The 16,764-nt window shown below is 47.3% G+C and overlaps 1 long non-coding RNA gene across 6 annotated transcripts; it reads right to left on the bottom strand.

Moving 5' to 3' along the window:
• Nucleotides 1-6,069: 6,069 nt before the first annotated feature.
• Nucleotides 6,070-11,381, bottom strand: LOC127924834 (uncharacterized). 6 transcript variants are annotated; one of them, XR_008119010.1, is made up of 4 exons: nucleotides 11,101-11,381; nucleotides 10,772-10,912; nucleotides 8,071-8,211; nucleotides 6,070-6,179 (listed from the first exon to the last, which is right to left on the bottom strand). It is a non-coding gene; the product is annotated as an uncharacterized LOC127924834 (long non-coding RNA). The 6 variants fall into 6 exon arrangements; XR_008119012.1 differs by lacking the exon at nucleotides 6,070-6,179 and adding an exon at nucleotides 7,092-7,201; XR_008119015.1 differs by lacking the exon at nucleotides 8,071-8,211.
• Between the last annotated feature and the right edge of the window lie 5,383 nt (nucleotides 11,382-16,764).

Here is a 16,764-nt window from a genome sequence, read left to right as displayed (position 1 = left end):
GTCCAAAGTGTTGACTGGAACTGTACATGCAGTCAATTATTAAAGACTTCCGGAACCCACCGGATTCTCCAATTACAATGAATGAGCAACAGGACAAAATACAAATCCTTCCAAACCGAAAAAGGTCTGTGGTGTGTTGATGGTATCCTCAACGAAATAATAAAATATACAGACAACAAAGTCTAATTGGCCATACTAAAACTCTTTAACATCATCCTCAGCTCTGGCATCAACCCCAATATTTGGCACCAAGGACTGAACACACCATTCCACCAAAGTGGAGAGAAATTTGACCCCAATAACTAGTGTGGGATGTGCATCAACAGCAACCTTGGGAAAATCCTCTGCACTGTCATTTACAGCAGACTGGTACATTACCTCAGTGAAAACAATGCACTGAGAAAATGTCCAATTAGCTTATTGACAAATTACGGTAAGACAGACCACATATTCACCCTTCATTCTATGGTATTGAGGAGAGAGAGACTCCATTCTTCAGCTTTGGTATTGAGGGAGAGAGAGAGAGACTCCATTCTTCATTCTAAGGTATTGAGGGAGAGAGAGAGAGCGAGATAATAAGAGAGAGTGAGAGAGAGAGAGAGAGAGACTCCATTCTTTGTTCTATGGTATTGAGGGAGAAGGGGAGAGAGAGATATTGAGAGAGAGAGGGACCCTAATTCTTCATTATGTGGTATTGAGTGAGAGGGAGAGAGAGAGACACTCCATTCTTTATTCTATGGTATTGAGGGAGAGAGGGAGAGAGAGAGAGTCCATTCTTTGTTCTAGGGTATTGAAGGAGGGATGAGAGATGGTGAGAGAGAGAGACAGAGAGCGAGAATCCATTCTTGGTGCTTGAGTATTGCAGGAGGGATGGAGGGAGGGATGGAGAGAGAGAGAGACTCCATTCTTGGTTCTTGGTTGTTGAGAGAGAGAGGGATGAAGGGATGGAGGGATGGAGAGAGAGAGAGACTCCATTCTTGGTTCTTGGTTGTTGAGAGAGAGGGATGAAGGGATGAAGGGATGGAGAGAGAGAGAGACTCCATTCTTGGTTCTTGGTTGTTGAGAGATAGAGGGATGAAGGGACGAAGGGATGGAGAGAGAGAGACTCCATTCTTGGTTCTTGATTGTTGAGAGAGAGAGGGAGAGGGATGGAGGGATGGAGAGAGAGAGAGAGAGGGATGAAGGGATGAAGGGATGGAGGGATGGAGAGAGAGAGAGACTCCATTCTTGGTTCTTGGTTGTTGAGAGAGAGAGGGATGAAGGGATGGAGAGAGAGAAGGAGAGAGAGAGAGAGGGATGAAGGGATGGAGGGATGGAGAGAGAGAGAGACTCCATTCTTGGTTCTTGGTTGTTGAGAGAGAGAGGGATGAAGGGATGGAGGGATGGAGAGAGAGAGAGACTCCATTCTTGGTTCTTGGTTGTTGAGAGAGAGAGAGAGGGATGAAGGGATGGAGGGATGGAGAGAGAGAGAGAGGGATGGAGTGATGGAGGGATGGAGAGAGAGAGAGAGAGGGATGAAGGGATGGAGGGATGGAGAGAGAGAGAGAGAGGGATGAAGGGATGGAGGGATGAAGGGATGGAGGGATGGAGAGAGAGAGAGAGAGGGATGAAGGGATGGAGGGATGAAGGGATGGAGGGATGGAGAGAGAGAGAGAGGGATGAAGGGATGAAGGGATGAAGGGATGGAGGGATGAAGGGATGAAGGGATGGAGGGATGGAGAGAGAGAGAGGGATGAAGGGATGGAGGGATGGAGAGAGTGAAGGAGAGAGAGAGAGAGAGAGGGATGAAGGGATGGAGAGAGTGAAGGAGAGATGGTGATGACACAGTTTATGTGTTGTATCTCATAGAGCTAGTTGAGTGAGGTGAGAACAGAACAGCACAGAACAGGACTTGGGGCTCCTGGGAGCTGAACTCTACAATACCAGTGTATGTGTGTGTGTGTTTGTGTGTGTGTGTGTGTCCTGTGGGTCATATGTCCATTAGCAAACTTATGCCCTGACCCTCTCCCTCCTCTCCCCCTCTCCCTACTCTCCTCTCCTCCTCTCCCTCTATCCCTCCTGTCCTCCATCCCTCCTCTCCTCCTCTCCCCTCTCCCCCCCCTCCTCTCCTCTCCCTCCTCTCCTCCTCTCCCCCCTCTCGCCCTCCCCGTCCTCTCCCTCCTCCCACCCCTCTCCCCCTCTCCTTCCTCTCCTCCTCTCCCCTCTCCCCTCCCTCCTATCTGGCTGTGAGAGAGAGGGAGAGCGATGATCTGTCACTTTAGCTTCCAGTCTGCTGGCTGCCAACCCGTTGGGACTGACAGGCAAAGTTACTCTGCTTGTGACTCTCATGCTTGTGTGTGTGTGTGTGTGTGTGTGTGTGTGTGTGTGTGTGTGTGTGTGTGTGTGTGTGTGTGTGTGTGTGTGTGTGTGTGTGTGTGTGTGTGTGTGTGTGTGTGTGTGTGTGTGTGTGTGTGTGTGTGTGCCAAAACATGTTTGGAAGATGACATTAAGATAAGATGGTTTGAAATGGTTTAAATAATCAGAGAATTGTGTGTGTGTGTGTGTGTGTGTGTGTGTGTGTGTGTGTGTGTGTGTGTGTGTGTGTGTGTGTGTGTGTGTGTGTGTGTGTGTGTGTGTGTGTGTGTGTGTGTGTGTGTGTGTGTGTGTGCTGTGAATTACTGAACCAAACCTGGATCATGTCCTTTGACCTCAACATTCCTCATATCCTGTCAAATCCTGTTATTCTAGACTCTCAGTGGGTTTCAACACACAGAGGTCGAACCTCTGTCACCTCCACTAATGGTCTCTATGTCCTGCTAAATAGACACTACTTTAGGTCTCAGGACATCACTATAGTTCTCTATGTCCTGCTAAATAGACTCTACTTTAGGTCTCAGGACATCACTATCGTTCTCATATGTCCTGATAGATAGACTCTACTTTAGGTCTCAGGACATCACTATAGTTCTCTATGTCCTGCTAAATAGACGCTACTTTAGGTCTCAGGACATCACTATAGTTCTCTATATCCTGATAGATAGACTCTACTTTAGGTCTCAGGACATCACTATAGTTCTCTATGTCCTGATAGATAGACTCTACTTTAGGTCTCAGGACGTCACTATAGTTCTCTATGTCCTGCTAAATAGACGCTACTTTAGGTCTCAGAACATCACTATAGTTCTCTATGTCCTGATAGATAGACTCTACTTTAGGTCTCAGGACATCACTATAGTTCTCTATGTCCTGATAGATAGACTCTACTTTAGGTCTCAGAACATCACTATAGTTCTCTATGTCCTGATAGATAGACACTACTTTAGGTCTCAGGACGTCACTATAGTTCTCGATGTCCTGCTAAATAGACACTACTTTAGGTCTCAGGACATCACTATAGTTCTCTATATCCTGATAGATAGACTCTACTTTAGGTCTCAGGACATCACTATTGTTCTCTATGTCCTGCTAAATAGACTCTACTTTAGGTCTCAGAACACCACTATAGTTCTCTATGTCCTGATAGATAGACTCTACTTTAGGTCTCAGGACATCTCGACCAACCACAGAGACCCAGTCTGAGGGTCAGGTGATGACAGCAGGATAGCTCTCTCTCTCTCTCTCTCTCAGGCTCTCTCTCTCTCTCTCTCTCTCTCTCTCTCTCTCTCTCTCTCTCTCTCTCTCTCTCTCTCTCTCTCTCTCTCTCTCTCTCCCTCTGTCTCTCTCTCTCTCTCTCACTCACACACATTCTCTCTCATTCTCTCTCTCTCTCCCTCTCTCTCTGATCCTCTACCAACCACAGAGACCCAGTGAGGGTCAGGTGATGACAGCAGGGTAGCTCTCTCTCTCTCTCTCTCTCTCTCTCTCTCTCTCTCTCTCTCTCTCTCATCTACCCTCTACAGAGACCCAGTGAGGGTCAGGTGATGACAGCAGGGTAGCTCTCTCTATCTCTCTCAGTCTCTCTATCTCTCTCTGATCCTCTCCCCTCCACAGACCCAGTGAGGGTCAGGTGATGACAGAACATTAGGGTAGCTCTCTCAAAACATTTCTCTCTCTCTCTCTCTCTTGCTCTCTCTCTCTCTCTCTCTCTCTCTCTCTCTCTCTCTCTCTCTCTCTCTATCTAAGGCAGCATTTTAAAGGTGTTAGTCTAGTCTGGACTTGTATTTGTACCTGAAACTTGGCATCTTTTGGCCTGTACAAGTGCATCAACACCAGGTGTCATGTCCTGACTAGCTGTCTCTTTTTGTTTTATTGATATTCATCACTGAGAAAATTTGTTCTCTCTCTCTCTCTCTCTCTCTCTCTCTCTCTCTCTCCCCATCTCTCTCTCTCTCTCCTCTGTCTCTCTCTCTCTCTCTCACTCACACACATTCTCTCTCACATTCTCTCTCTCTCTCCCTCTCTCTCTGATCCTCTACCAACCACAGAGACCCAGTGAGGGTCAGGTGATGACAGCAGGGTAGCTCTCTCTCTCTCTCTCTCTCTCTCTCTCTCTCTCTCTCTCTCTCTCTCTTCTACCCTCTACAGAGACCCAGTGAGGGTCAGGTGATGACAGCAGGGTAGCTCTCTCTATCTCTCGGTCTTCTAACTCATCTCTCTCTGGACCCAGTGAGGGTCAGCTCTCTCTTCTCTCTATCTCTCTCTCTCTCTCTCTATCTCTCTCTCTCTGGATGAAAGTTGACTCTGTTTCTCTCTCTTATCTCTTCTCAGTCCTCAAGCCGTCTCTCTCGTCGCGAATATTATATTCCTTCATCTGAGTCAGCAGGATGTAGCTCTCTCTATCTCCCTCCACAGACCCAGTGAGGGTCAGGTGATGACAGCAGGGTAGCTCTCTCTCTCTCTCTCTCTCTCTCTCTCTCTCTCTCTCTCTCTCTCTCTCTCTCTCTCTCTCTCTCTCTCTCTCTCTCTCTCATCTACCCTCTACAGAGACCCAGTGAGGGTCAGGTGATGACAGCAGGGTAGCTCTCTCAATCTCTCGGTCTCTCTCTCTCTCTCTCTCTGATCCTCTACCCTCCACAGAGACCCAGTCTGAGTAGCTGTGACCTCTAGCATCGTACTGCCTGGAGATCCTTCAGGAAGGGCTCTATGTGTGTGTGTGTGTGTGTGTGTGTGTGTGTGTGTGTGTGTGTGTGTGTGTGTGTGTGTGTGTGTGTGTGTGTGTGTGTGTGTGTGTGTGTGTGTGTACATCATACCACCATTCAAACAGTTGACCTTGGTTTGATTCTCAGATTGACTTATTGACTGATCTACGAGGAGGTGTTATGGGTGTGATGGTGCTTTGCTTTGATATCTAGGGATATCGGCTTGTTGAATAATGCAGAGACTGTTTACCTTCTCATGTCACTGTACAGAGTCCTATAGAACCCTATTCACTACTTTAGACCAGGGCCCTATAGAACCCTATTCACTACTTTAGACCAGGGCCCTATAGAACCCTATTCACTACTTTAGACCAGGGCCCTATAGAACCCTATTCACTACTTTAGACCAGGGCCCTATAGAACCCTATTCACTACTTTAGACCAGGGCCCTATAGAACCCTATTCACTACTTTAGACCAGGGCCCTATAGAACCCTATTCACTACTTTAGACCAGGCCCTATAGAACCCTATTCACTACTTTAGACCAGGGCCCTATAGAACCCTATTCCCTACTTTAGACCAGGCCCTATAGAACCCTATTCCCTACTTTAGACCAGAGCCCTATAGAACCCTATTCCCTACTTTAGACCAGGGCCCTATAGAACCCTATTCACTACTTTAGACCAGAGCCCTATAGAACCCTATTCACTACTTTAGACCAGGGCCCTATGGAACCCTATTCACTACTTTAGACCAGAGCCCTATAGAACCCTATTCCCTACTTTAGACCAGAGCCCTATAGAACCCTATTCACTACTTTAGACCAGGGCCCTATGGAACCCTATTCACTACTTTAGACCAGAGCCCTATAGAACCCTATTCCCTATATAGTGCACTACTTTAGACCAGAGTCCTATAGAACCCTATTCACTACTTTAGACCAGAGCCCTATAGAACCCTATTCCTTATATAGTACACTACTTTAGACCAGAGCCCTATAGAACCCTATTCCTATATAGTGCACTACTTTAGACCAGAGCCCTATAGAACCCTATTCCCTATATAGTACACTACTTTAGACCAGAGCCCTATAGAACCCTATTCCCTATATAGTACACTACCTTAGACCAGGGCCCTATAGAACCCTATTCCCTATATAGTGCACTACTTTAGACCAGAGTCCTATAGAACCCTATTCACTACTTTAGACCAGGCCCTATAGAACCCTATTCCCTACTTTAGACCAGAGCCCTATAGAACCCTATTCACTACTTTAGACCAGGGCCCTATAGAACCCTATTCACTACTTTAGACCAGGCCCTATAGAACCCTATTCACTACTTTAGACCAGGGCCCTATAGAACCCTATTCCCTACTTTAGACCAGGCCCTATAGAACCCTATTCCCTACTTTAGACCAGGCCCTATAGAACCCTATTCCCTACTTTAGACCAGGCCCTATAGAACCCTATTCACTACTTTAGACCAGGGCCCTATAGAACCCTATTCATTACTTTAGACCAGGCCCTATAGAACCCTATTCACTACTTTAGACCAGGGCCCTATAGAACCCTATTCCCTACTTTAGACCAGGCCCTATAGAACCCTATTCCCTACTTTAGACCAGGGCCCTATAGAACCCTATTCACTACTTTAGACCAGGGCCCTATAGAACCCTATTCACTACTTTAGACCAGGGCCCTATAGAACCCTATTCACTACTTTAGACCAGGGCCCTATAGAACCCTATTCACTACTTTAGACCAGGCCCTATAGAACCCTATTCCCTACTTTAGACCAGAGTCCTATAGAACCCTATTCCCTACTTTAGACCAGGGCCCTATAGAACCCTATTCACTACTTTAGACCAGAGCCCTATAGAACCCTATTCCCTATATAGTGCACTACTTTAGACCAGAGCCCTATAGAACCCTATTCCCTATATATAGTGCACTACTTTAGACCAGAGCCCTATAGAACCCTATTCCCTATATAGTACACTACTTTAGACCAGAGCCCTATAGAACCATATTCCTATATAGTGCACTACTTTAGACCAGAGCCCTATAGAACCCTATTCCCTATATAGTACACTACTTTAGACCAGAGCCCTATAGAACCCTATTCCCTATATAGTACACTACCTTAGACCAGGGCCCTATAGAACCCTATTCCCTATATAGTGCACTACTTTAGACCAGAGTCCTATAGAACCCTATTCACTACTTTAGACCAGAGTCCTATAGAACCCTATTCACTACTTTAGACCAGGCCCTATAGAACCCTATTCACTACTTTAGACCAGGGCCCTATAGAACCCTATTCACTACTTTAGACCAGGCCCTATAGAACCCTATTCACTACTTTAGACCAGGGCCCTATAGAACCCTATTCCCTACTTTAGACCAGGCCCTATAGAACCCTATTCCCTACTTTAGACCAGGCCCTATAGAACCCTATTCCCTACTTTAGACCAGGCCCTATAGAACCCTATTCACTACTTTAGACCAGGGCCCTATAGAACCCTATTCACTACTTTAGACCAGGCCCTATAGAACCCTATTCACTACTTTAGACCAGGGCCCTATAGAACCCTATTCCCTACTTTAGACCAGGCCCTATAGAACCCTATTCCCTACTTTAGACCAGAGCCCTATAGAACCCTATTCACTACTTTAGACCAGGGCCCTATAGAACCCTATTCCCTACTTTAGACCAGAGCCCTATAGAACCCTATTCACTACTTTAGACCAGGGCCCTATGGAACCCTATTCACTACTTTAGACCAGAGCCCTATAGAACCCTATTCCCTACTTTAGACCAGAGCCCTATAGAACCCTATTCACTACTTTAGACCAGGGCCCTATGGAACCCTATTCACTACTTTAGACCAGAGCCCTATAGAATCCTATTCCCTATATAGTGCACTACTTTAGACCAGAGTCCTATAGAACCCTATTCACTACTTTAGACCAGAGCCCTATAGAACCCTATTCCTTATATAGTACACTACTTTAGACCAGAGCCCTATAGAACCCTATTCCCTATATAGTGCACTACTTTAGACCAGAGCCCTATAGAACCCTATTCCCTATATAGTACACTACTTTAGACCAGAGCCCTATAGAACCCTATTCCCTATATAGTACACTACCTTAGACCAGGGCCCTATAGAACCCTATTCCCTATATAGTGCACTACTTTTGACCAGAGCCCTATAGAACCCTATTCCCTATGTAGTGCACTACTTTAGACCAGAGCCCTATAGAACCCTATTCCTATGTAGTGCACTACTTTAGACCAGAGCCCTATAGAACCCTATTCCCTATGTAGTGCACTACTTTAGACCAGAGCCCTATAGAACCCTATTCCCTATATATAGTACACTACTTTAGACCAGAGCCCTATAGAACCCTATTCCCTATATAGTACACTACTTTAGACCAGAGCCCTATAGAACCCTATTCCCTATATAGTACACTACCTTAGACCAGGGCCCTATAGAACCCTATTCCCTATATAGTGCACTACTTTAGACCAGAGTCCTATAGAACCCTATTCACTACTTTAGACCAGAGTCCTATAGAACCCTATTCACTACTTTAGACCAGGCCCTATAGAACCCTATTCACTACTTTAGACCAGGGCCCTATAGAACCCTATTCACTACTTTAGACCAGGCCCTATAGAACCCTATTCACTACTTTAGACCAGGGCCCTATAGAACCCTATTCCCTACTTTAGACCAGGCCCTATAGAACCCTATTCCCTACTTTAGACCAGGCCCTATAGAACCCTATTCCCTACTTTAGACCAGGCCCTATAGAACCCTATTCACTACTTTAGACCAGGGCCCTATAGAACCCTATTCACTACTTTAGACCAGGCCCTATAGAACCCTATTCACTACTTTAGACCAGGGCCCTATAGAACCCTATTCCCTACTTTAGACCAGGCCCTATAGAACCCTATTCCCTACTTTAGACCAGAGCCCTATAGAACCCTATTCACTACTTTAGACCAGGGCCCTATAGAACCCTATTCCCTACTTTAGACCAGAGCCCTATAGAACCCTATTCACTACTTTAGACCAGGGCCCTATGGAACCCTATTCACTACTTTAGACCAGAGCCCTATAGAACCCTATTCCCTACTTTAGACCAGAGCCCTATAGAACCCTATTCACTACTTTAGACCAGGGCCCTATGGAACCCTATTCACTACTTTAGACCAGAGCCCTATAGAACCCTATTCCCTATATAGTGCACTACTTTAGACCAGAGTCCTATAGAACCCTATTCACTACTTTAGACCAGAGCCCTATAGAACCCTATTCCTTATATAGTACACTACTTTAGACCAGAGCCCTATAGAACCCTATTCCCTATATAGTGCACTACTTTAGACCAGAGCCCTATAGAGCCCTATTCCCTATATAGTGCACTACTTTAGACCAGGACCCTATAGAACCCTATTCCCTATATAGTACACTATAGAGCCCTATTCCCTATATAGTGCACTACTTTAGGCCAGAGCCCTATAGAACCCTATTCCCTATATAGTGCACTACTTTAGGCCAGAGCCCTATGGAACCCTATTCCCTCTGTAGTGCACTACTTTAGACCAGAGCCCTATAGAACCCTATTCCCTATGTAGTGCACTACTTTAGACCAGAGCCCTATAGAACCCTATTCCCTATATAGTGCACTACTTTAGACCAGAGCCCTATAGAACCCTATTCCCTATATAGTACACTACTTTAGACCAGAGCCCTATAGAACCCTATTCAGTACACTACTTTAGACCAGAGCCCTATAGAACCCTATTCCCTATATAGTACACTACCTTAGACCAGGGCCCTATAGAACCCTATTCCCTATATAGTGCACTACTTTAGACCAGAGTCCTATAGAACCCTATTCACTACTTTAGACCAGAGTCCTATAGAACCCTATTCACTACTTTAGACCAGGCCCTATAGAACCCTATTCACTACTTTAGACCAGGGCCCTATAGAACCCTATTCACTACTTTAGACCAGGCCCTATAGAACCCTATTCACTACTTTAGACCAGGGCCCTATAGAACCCTATTCCCTACTTTAGACCAGGCCCTATAGAACCCTATTCCCTACTTTAGACCAGGCCCTATAGAACCCTATTCCCTACTTTAGACCAGGCCCTATAGAACCCTATTCACTACTTTAGACCAGGGCCCTATAGAACCCTATTCACTACTTTAGACCAGGCCCTATAGAACCCTATTCACTACTTTAGACCAGGGCCCTATAGAACCCTATTCCCTACTTTAGACCAGGCCCTATAGAACCCTATTCCCTACTTTAGACCAGAGCCCTATAGAACCCTATTCACTACTTTAGACCAGGGCCCTATAGAACCCTATTCCCTACTTTAGACCAGAGCCCTATAGAACCCTATTCACTACTTTAGACCAGGGCCCTATGGAACCCTATTCACTACTTTAGACCAGAGCCCTATAGAACCCTATTCCCTACTTTAGACCAGAGCCCTATAGAACCCTATTCACTACTTTAGACCAGGGCCCTATGGAACCCTATTCACTACTTTAGACCAGAGCCCTATAGAACCCTATTCCCTATATAGTGCACTACTTTAGACCAGAGTCCTATAGAACCCTATTCACTACTTTAGACCAGAGCCCTATAGAACCCTATTCCTTATATAGTACACTACTTTAGACCAGAGCCCTATAGAACCCTATTCCCTATATAGTGCACTACTTTAGACCAGAGCCCTATAGAACCCTATTCCCTATATAGTACACTACTTTAGACCAGAGCCCTATAGAACCCTATTCCCTATATAGTACACTACCTTAGACCAGGGCCCTATAGAACCCTATTCCCTATATAGTGCACTACTTTTGACCAGAGCCCTATAGAACCCTATTCCCTATGTAGTGCACTACTTTAGACCAGAGCCCTATAGAACCCTATTCCCTATGTAGTGCACTACTTTAGACCAGAGCCCTATAGAACCCTATTCCCTATGTAGTGCACTACTTTAGACCAGAGCCCTATAGAACCCTATTCCCTATATATAGTACACTACTTTAGACCAGAGCCCTATAGAACCCTATTCCCTATATAGTGCACTACTTTAGACCAGAGCCCTATAGAACCCTATTCCCTATATAGTACACTACTTTAGACCAGAGCCCTATAGAACCCTATTCCCTATATAGTGCACTACTTTAGACCAGAGCCCTATAGAACCCTATTCCCTATATAGTACACTACTTTAGACCAGGGCCCTATAGAACCCTGTTCCCTATATAGTGCACTACTTTAGACCAGAGCCCTATAGAACCCTATTCCCTATATAGTACACTACTTTAGACCAGAGCTCTGTGGGCGGTGGTCAACTGCACTGTGTGGATTAGGGTGTGGTGGGTTGGGAACCAAGGTGTTTCATTATCAGTCATGTGTTCTACGGCTCGGGGATTAGGGTTTTAAGGTTCTAAGTCACAAGACCCCAGCGGAAAAAAAAAATCTACTTTTGTTACGGTTTCCTTCCGTCGAAGGAGAGTCGGACCAAAATGCAGCGTGGGTAATTAATGACGAAGAAAAACAAACAATACAAAACAACAAACGGAACGTGAAAACCCATACAGCCTATCTGGTGACAACTAACACAGAGACAGGAACAATCACCCACGAAACACTCAAAGAATATGGCTGCCTAAATATGGTTCCCAATCAGAGACAACGATAATCACCTGACTCCGATTGAGAACCGCCTCAGGCAGCCATAGACTATGCTAGACACCCCACAACACCCCATGACAAAAACGCACCACAATAACCCATGTCACACCCTGGCCTGACCAAATAAATGAAGACAAACATACTATACTTCGACCAGGGCGTGACAGAATCCCCCCTAAAGGTGCGGACTCCCGGACGCACATCAAAACAATAGGGAGGGTCCGGGTGGGCATCTGTCCATGGTGGCGGCTCCGGCTCGGGACGTGGACCCAACTCCATCAATGTCTTAGTTCCTCCCCCTCGCGTCCTAGGATAGTCCACCCTCGCCGCCGACCATGGCCTAGTAGTCCTCACCCAGAACCCCACTGGACTGAGGGGCAGCTCGGGACTGAGGGGCAGCTTGGGACTGAGGGGAAGCTCGGGACTGAGGGGAAGCTCAGCACTGAGGGGAAGCTCAGCACTGAGGGGAAGCTCAGCACTGAGAGGAAGCCCAGCACTTAAAGGAAGCCCAGCACTGAGAGGAAGCTCAGGCAGGTAGTTGGATCCGGCAGATCCTGGCTGGCTGGCGGATCTGGAAGAGTCTGGTTGACTGGCGGATCTGGAAGAGTCTGGTTGACTGGCAGATCTGGAAGAGTCTGGTTGACTGGCAGATCTGGAAGAGTCTGGCTGACTGGCGGATCTGGAAGAGTCTGGCTGACTGGCGGATCCGGAAGACTCTGGTTGACTGGCAGATCTGGATGAGTCTGGCTGACTGGCAGATCTGGAAGAGTCTGGTTGACTGGCAGATCTGGAAGAGTCTGGCTGACTGGCAGATCTGGAAGAGTCTGGTTGACTGGCAGATCTGGAAGAGTCTGGCTGACTGGTAGATCTGGAAGAGTCTGGCTGACTGGCAGATCTGGAAGAGTCTGGCTGACTGGCAGATCTGGAAGAGTCTGGCTGACTGGCAGATCTGGAAGAGTCTGGCTGACTGGCTGCTCCATGCAGACTGACAGCTCAGGCTGCTCCATGCAGGCTGGCAGCTCTGGCTGCGCTGAACAGGCAGGAGACTCCAGCAGCGCTGTAGAGGAGGAAAGCTCTGGCTGCGCTGAACAGGCGGGAGGCTCCGGCAGCGCAGGAGAGGAGAAAGGCTCCGGCAGCGCTGGAGAGGCGCGGCTTACTGTAGACCTGATGCGTGGTCCTGGCACTGGTAGTACTGGGCCAAGGACACGCACAGGAAGCCTGGTGCGGGGAGCTGCCACCGGAGGACTGGTGTGTGGAGGTGGCACTGGATAGACCGTGCAGGCGCACTGGAGCTCTTGAGCACCGAGCCTGCCCAACCTTACCTGGCTCGATGCCCACTCTCGCCCGGCCAATACAAAGAGCTGGTATGTACCGCACCGGGCTATGCACCCTCACTGGAGACACTGTGCGCTCCATAGCGCCATAGGCACACGGTGCCTGCCCGGTCTCTTTAGCCCCCCGGTAAGCACAGGAAGTTAGCGCAGGTCTGAACCCTTACTCTGCCACACTCTCCCTGAGCCCCCCCAAATACATTTTTGGGGCTGACTCTCGGGCTTCCTTCTGCGCCGCCGTGCTTGTCTCCTCGACTCCATTCTTCTATAACCCTCTTCGCACTGCTCCAGCGAATCCCAGGCGGGCTCCGGCACTCTCTCTGGGTCGACCGCCCACCTGTCTATTTCCTCCCAAGTAGTATATTCCAAACTTCGTAGCTCCTGCTCCTGAACAATCTAAATCTGTGTCAGGTGTCTTCCCCTTGGTATTCCCTATAGGACTGAATCTGTGTCAGGTGTCTTCCCTTGGTATTCCCTCTAGGACTGAATCTGTGTCAGGTGTCTTCCCTTGGTATTCCCTCTAGGACAGGACGGAATCTGTGTCAGGTGACTTCCCTTGGTATTCCCTCTAGGACTGAATCTGTGTCAGGTGTCTTCCCTTGGTATTCCCTCTAGGCCTGAATCTGTGTCAGGTGTCTTCCCTTGGTATTCCCTCTAGGACAGGACGGAATCTGTGTCAGGTGTCTTCCCTTGGTATTCCCTCTAGGACTGAATCTGTGTCAGGTGTCTTCCCTTGGTATTCCCTCTAGGACTGAATCTGTGTCAGGTGTCTTCCCTTGGTATTCCCTCTAGGACTGAATCTGAGTCAGGTGTCTTCCTCTTGGTATTCCCTCTTGGACTGAATCTGTGTCAGGTGACTTCCCTTGGTATTCCCTCTAGGACAGGACTGAATCTGTGTCAGGTGTCTTCCCTTGGTATTCCCTCTAGGACTGAATCTGTGTCAGGTGTCTTCCCTTGTTATTCCCTCTAGGACTGAATCTGTGTCAGGTGTCTTCCCTTGGTATTCCCTCTAGGACTGAATCTGTGTCAGGTGTCTTCCCTTGGTATTCCCTCTAGGACTGAATCTGTGTCAGGTGTCTTCCCTTGGTATTCCCTCTAGGACAGGACGGAATCTGTGTCAGGTGACTTCCCTTGGTATTCCCTCTAGGACTGAATCTGTGTCAGGTGTCTTCCCTTGGTATTCCTTCTAGGCCTGAATCTGTGTCAGGTGTCTTCCCTTGGTATTCCCTCTAGGACAGGACGGAATCTGTGTCAGGTGTCTTCCCTTGGTATTCCCTCTAGGACTGAATCTGAGTCAGGTGTCTTCCTCTTGGTATTCCCTCTAGGCCTGAATCTGTGTCAGGTGTCTTCCCTTGGTATTCCCTCTAGGACTGAATCTGAGTCAGGTGTCTTCCTCTTGGTATTCCCTCTTGGACTGAATCTGTGTCAGGTGACTTCCCTTGGTATTCCCTCTAGGACAGGACTGAATCTGTGTCAGGTGTCTTCCCTTGGTATTCCCTCTAGGACTGAATCTGTGTCAGGTGTCTTCCCTTGGTATTCCCTCTAGGACTGAATCTGTGTCAGGTGTCTTCCCTTGGTATTCCCTCTAGGACTGAATCTGTGTCAGGTGTCTTCCCTTGGTATTCCCTCTAGGACTGAATCTGAGTCAGGTGTCTTCCTCTTGGTATTCCCTCTAGGACTGAATCTGTGTCAGGTGTCTTCCCTTGGTATTCCCTCTAGGACTGAATCTGTGTCAGGTGTCTTCCCTTGGTATTCCCTCTAGGACTGAATCTGTGTCAGGTGTCTTCCCTTGGTATTCCCTCTAGGACTTAATCTGTGTCAGGTGTCTTCCCTTGGTATTCCCTCTAGGACTGAATCTGTGTCAGGTGTCTTCCCTTGGTATTCCCTCTAGGACTGAATCTGTATCAGGTGTCTTCCCTTGGTATTCCCTCTAGGACTGAATCTGTGTCAGGTGTCTTCCCTTGGTATTCCCTCTAGGACTGAATCTGTGTCAGGTGTCTTCCCTTGGTATTCCCTCTAGGACTGAATCTGTGTCAGGTGTCTTCCCTTGGTATTCCCTCTAGGACTGAATCTGTGTCAGGTGTCTTCCCTTGGTATTCCCTCTAGGACTGAATCTGTGTCAGGTGTCTTCCCTTGGTATTCCCTCTAGGACTGGACGGAATCTGTGTCAGGTGTCTTCCCTTGGTATTCCCTCTAGGACTGAATCTGTGTCAGGTGTCTTCCCTTGGTATTCCCTCTAGGACAGGACTGAATCTGTGTCAGGTGTCTTCCCTTGGTATTCCCTCTAGGACTGAATCTGTGTCAGGTGTCTTCCCTTGGTATTCCCTCTAGGACAGGACTGAATCTGTGTCAGGTGTCTTCCCTTGGTATTCCCTCTAGGACACGACTGAATCTGTGTCCGTCACGTCGACCCTAATACTCTAAATATTCATTAAATGAGGTGATTAAATCTGGGTCCTTTAGTTAATAGCTGTGATCATGGAGCAGATTGGTCCGTGTTAGGAGATGATGCTGTTGGCTTGAAACAGGGTGAAGAGAGGGACATTCTCTGTGTGTGTGTGTGTGTGTGTGTGTGTGTGTGTGTGTGTGTGTGTGTGTGTGTGTGTGTGTGTGTGTGTGTGTGTGTGTGTGTGTGTGTGTGTGTGTGTTTGACATCCTCAGGTCTAAGGCCCACTGCAGGGAGTCGACCGTACGCCCACCTGGCACGTTGGCATCACCTGAGTCCTGCTGTCCACTTTTCCTCTCTGTGTCGCACACACACACACACACACACACACACACACACACACACACACACACACACACACACACACACACACACACACACACACACACACACACACACACACACACACACAGGTGTACACGTACAGGTGATGAGCGTGCAGGGTAGATGTTATATCAACCTATCATGATAGTACAGGTGATGAGCGTGCAGGGTAGATGTTATATCACAACCTATCATGATAGTACAGGTGATGAGCGTGCAGGGTAGATGTTATATCACAACCTATCATGATAGTACAGGTGATGAGCGTGCAGGGTAGATGTTATATCACAACCTATCATGATAGTACAGGTGATGAACGTGCAGGGTAGATGTTATATCACAACCTATCATGATAGTACAGGTGATGAACGTGCAGGGTAGATGTTATATCACAACCTATCGTGATAGTACAGGTGATGAACGTGCAGGGTAGATGTTATATCACAACCTGTCATGATAGTACAGGTGATGAACGTGCAGGGTAGATGTTATATCACAACCTATCATGATAGTACAGGTGATGAACGTGCAGGGTAGATGTTATATCACAACCTATCATGATAGTACAGGTGATGAGCGTGCAGGGTAGATGTTATATCACAACCTATCATGATAGTACAGGTGATGAGCGTGCAGGGTAGATGTTATATCACAACCTGTCATGATAGTACAGGTGATGAGCGTGCAGGGTAGATGTTATATCAAGGTGTCATGATAGTACAGGTGATGAGCGTGCAGGGTAGATGTTATATCACAACCTATCATGATAGTACAGGTGATGAGCGTGCAGGGTAGATGTTATATCACAACCTATCATGATAGTACAGGTGATGAACGTGCAGGGTAGATGTTATATCA

Source organism: Oncorhynchus keta, unplaced genomic scaffold (genome assembly GCF_023373465.1).
Source record: "Oncorhynchus keta strain PuntledgeMale-10-30-2019 unplaced genomic scaffold, Oket_V2 Un_contig_4586_pilon_pilon, whole genome shotgun sequence".
NCBI classification, from domain to species: Eukaryota; Metazoa; Chordata; class Actinopteri; order Salmoniformes; family Salmonidae; genus Oncorhynchus; species Oncorhynchus keta.
This window is presented reverse-complemented; position numbering and strand designations above follow the sequence as displayed.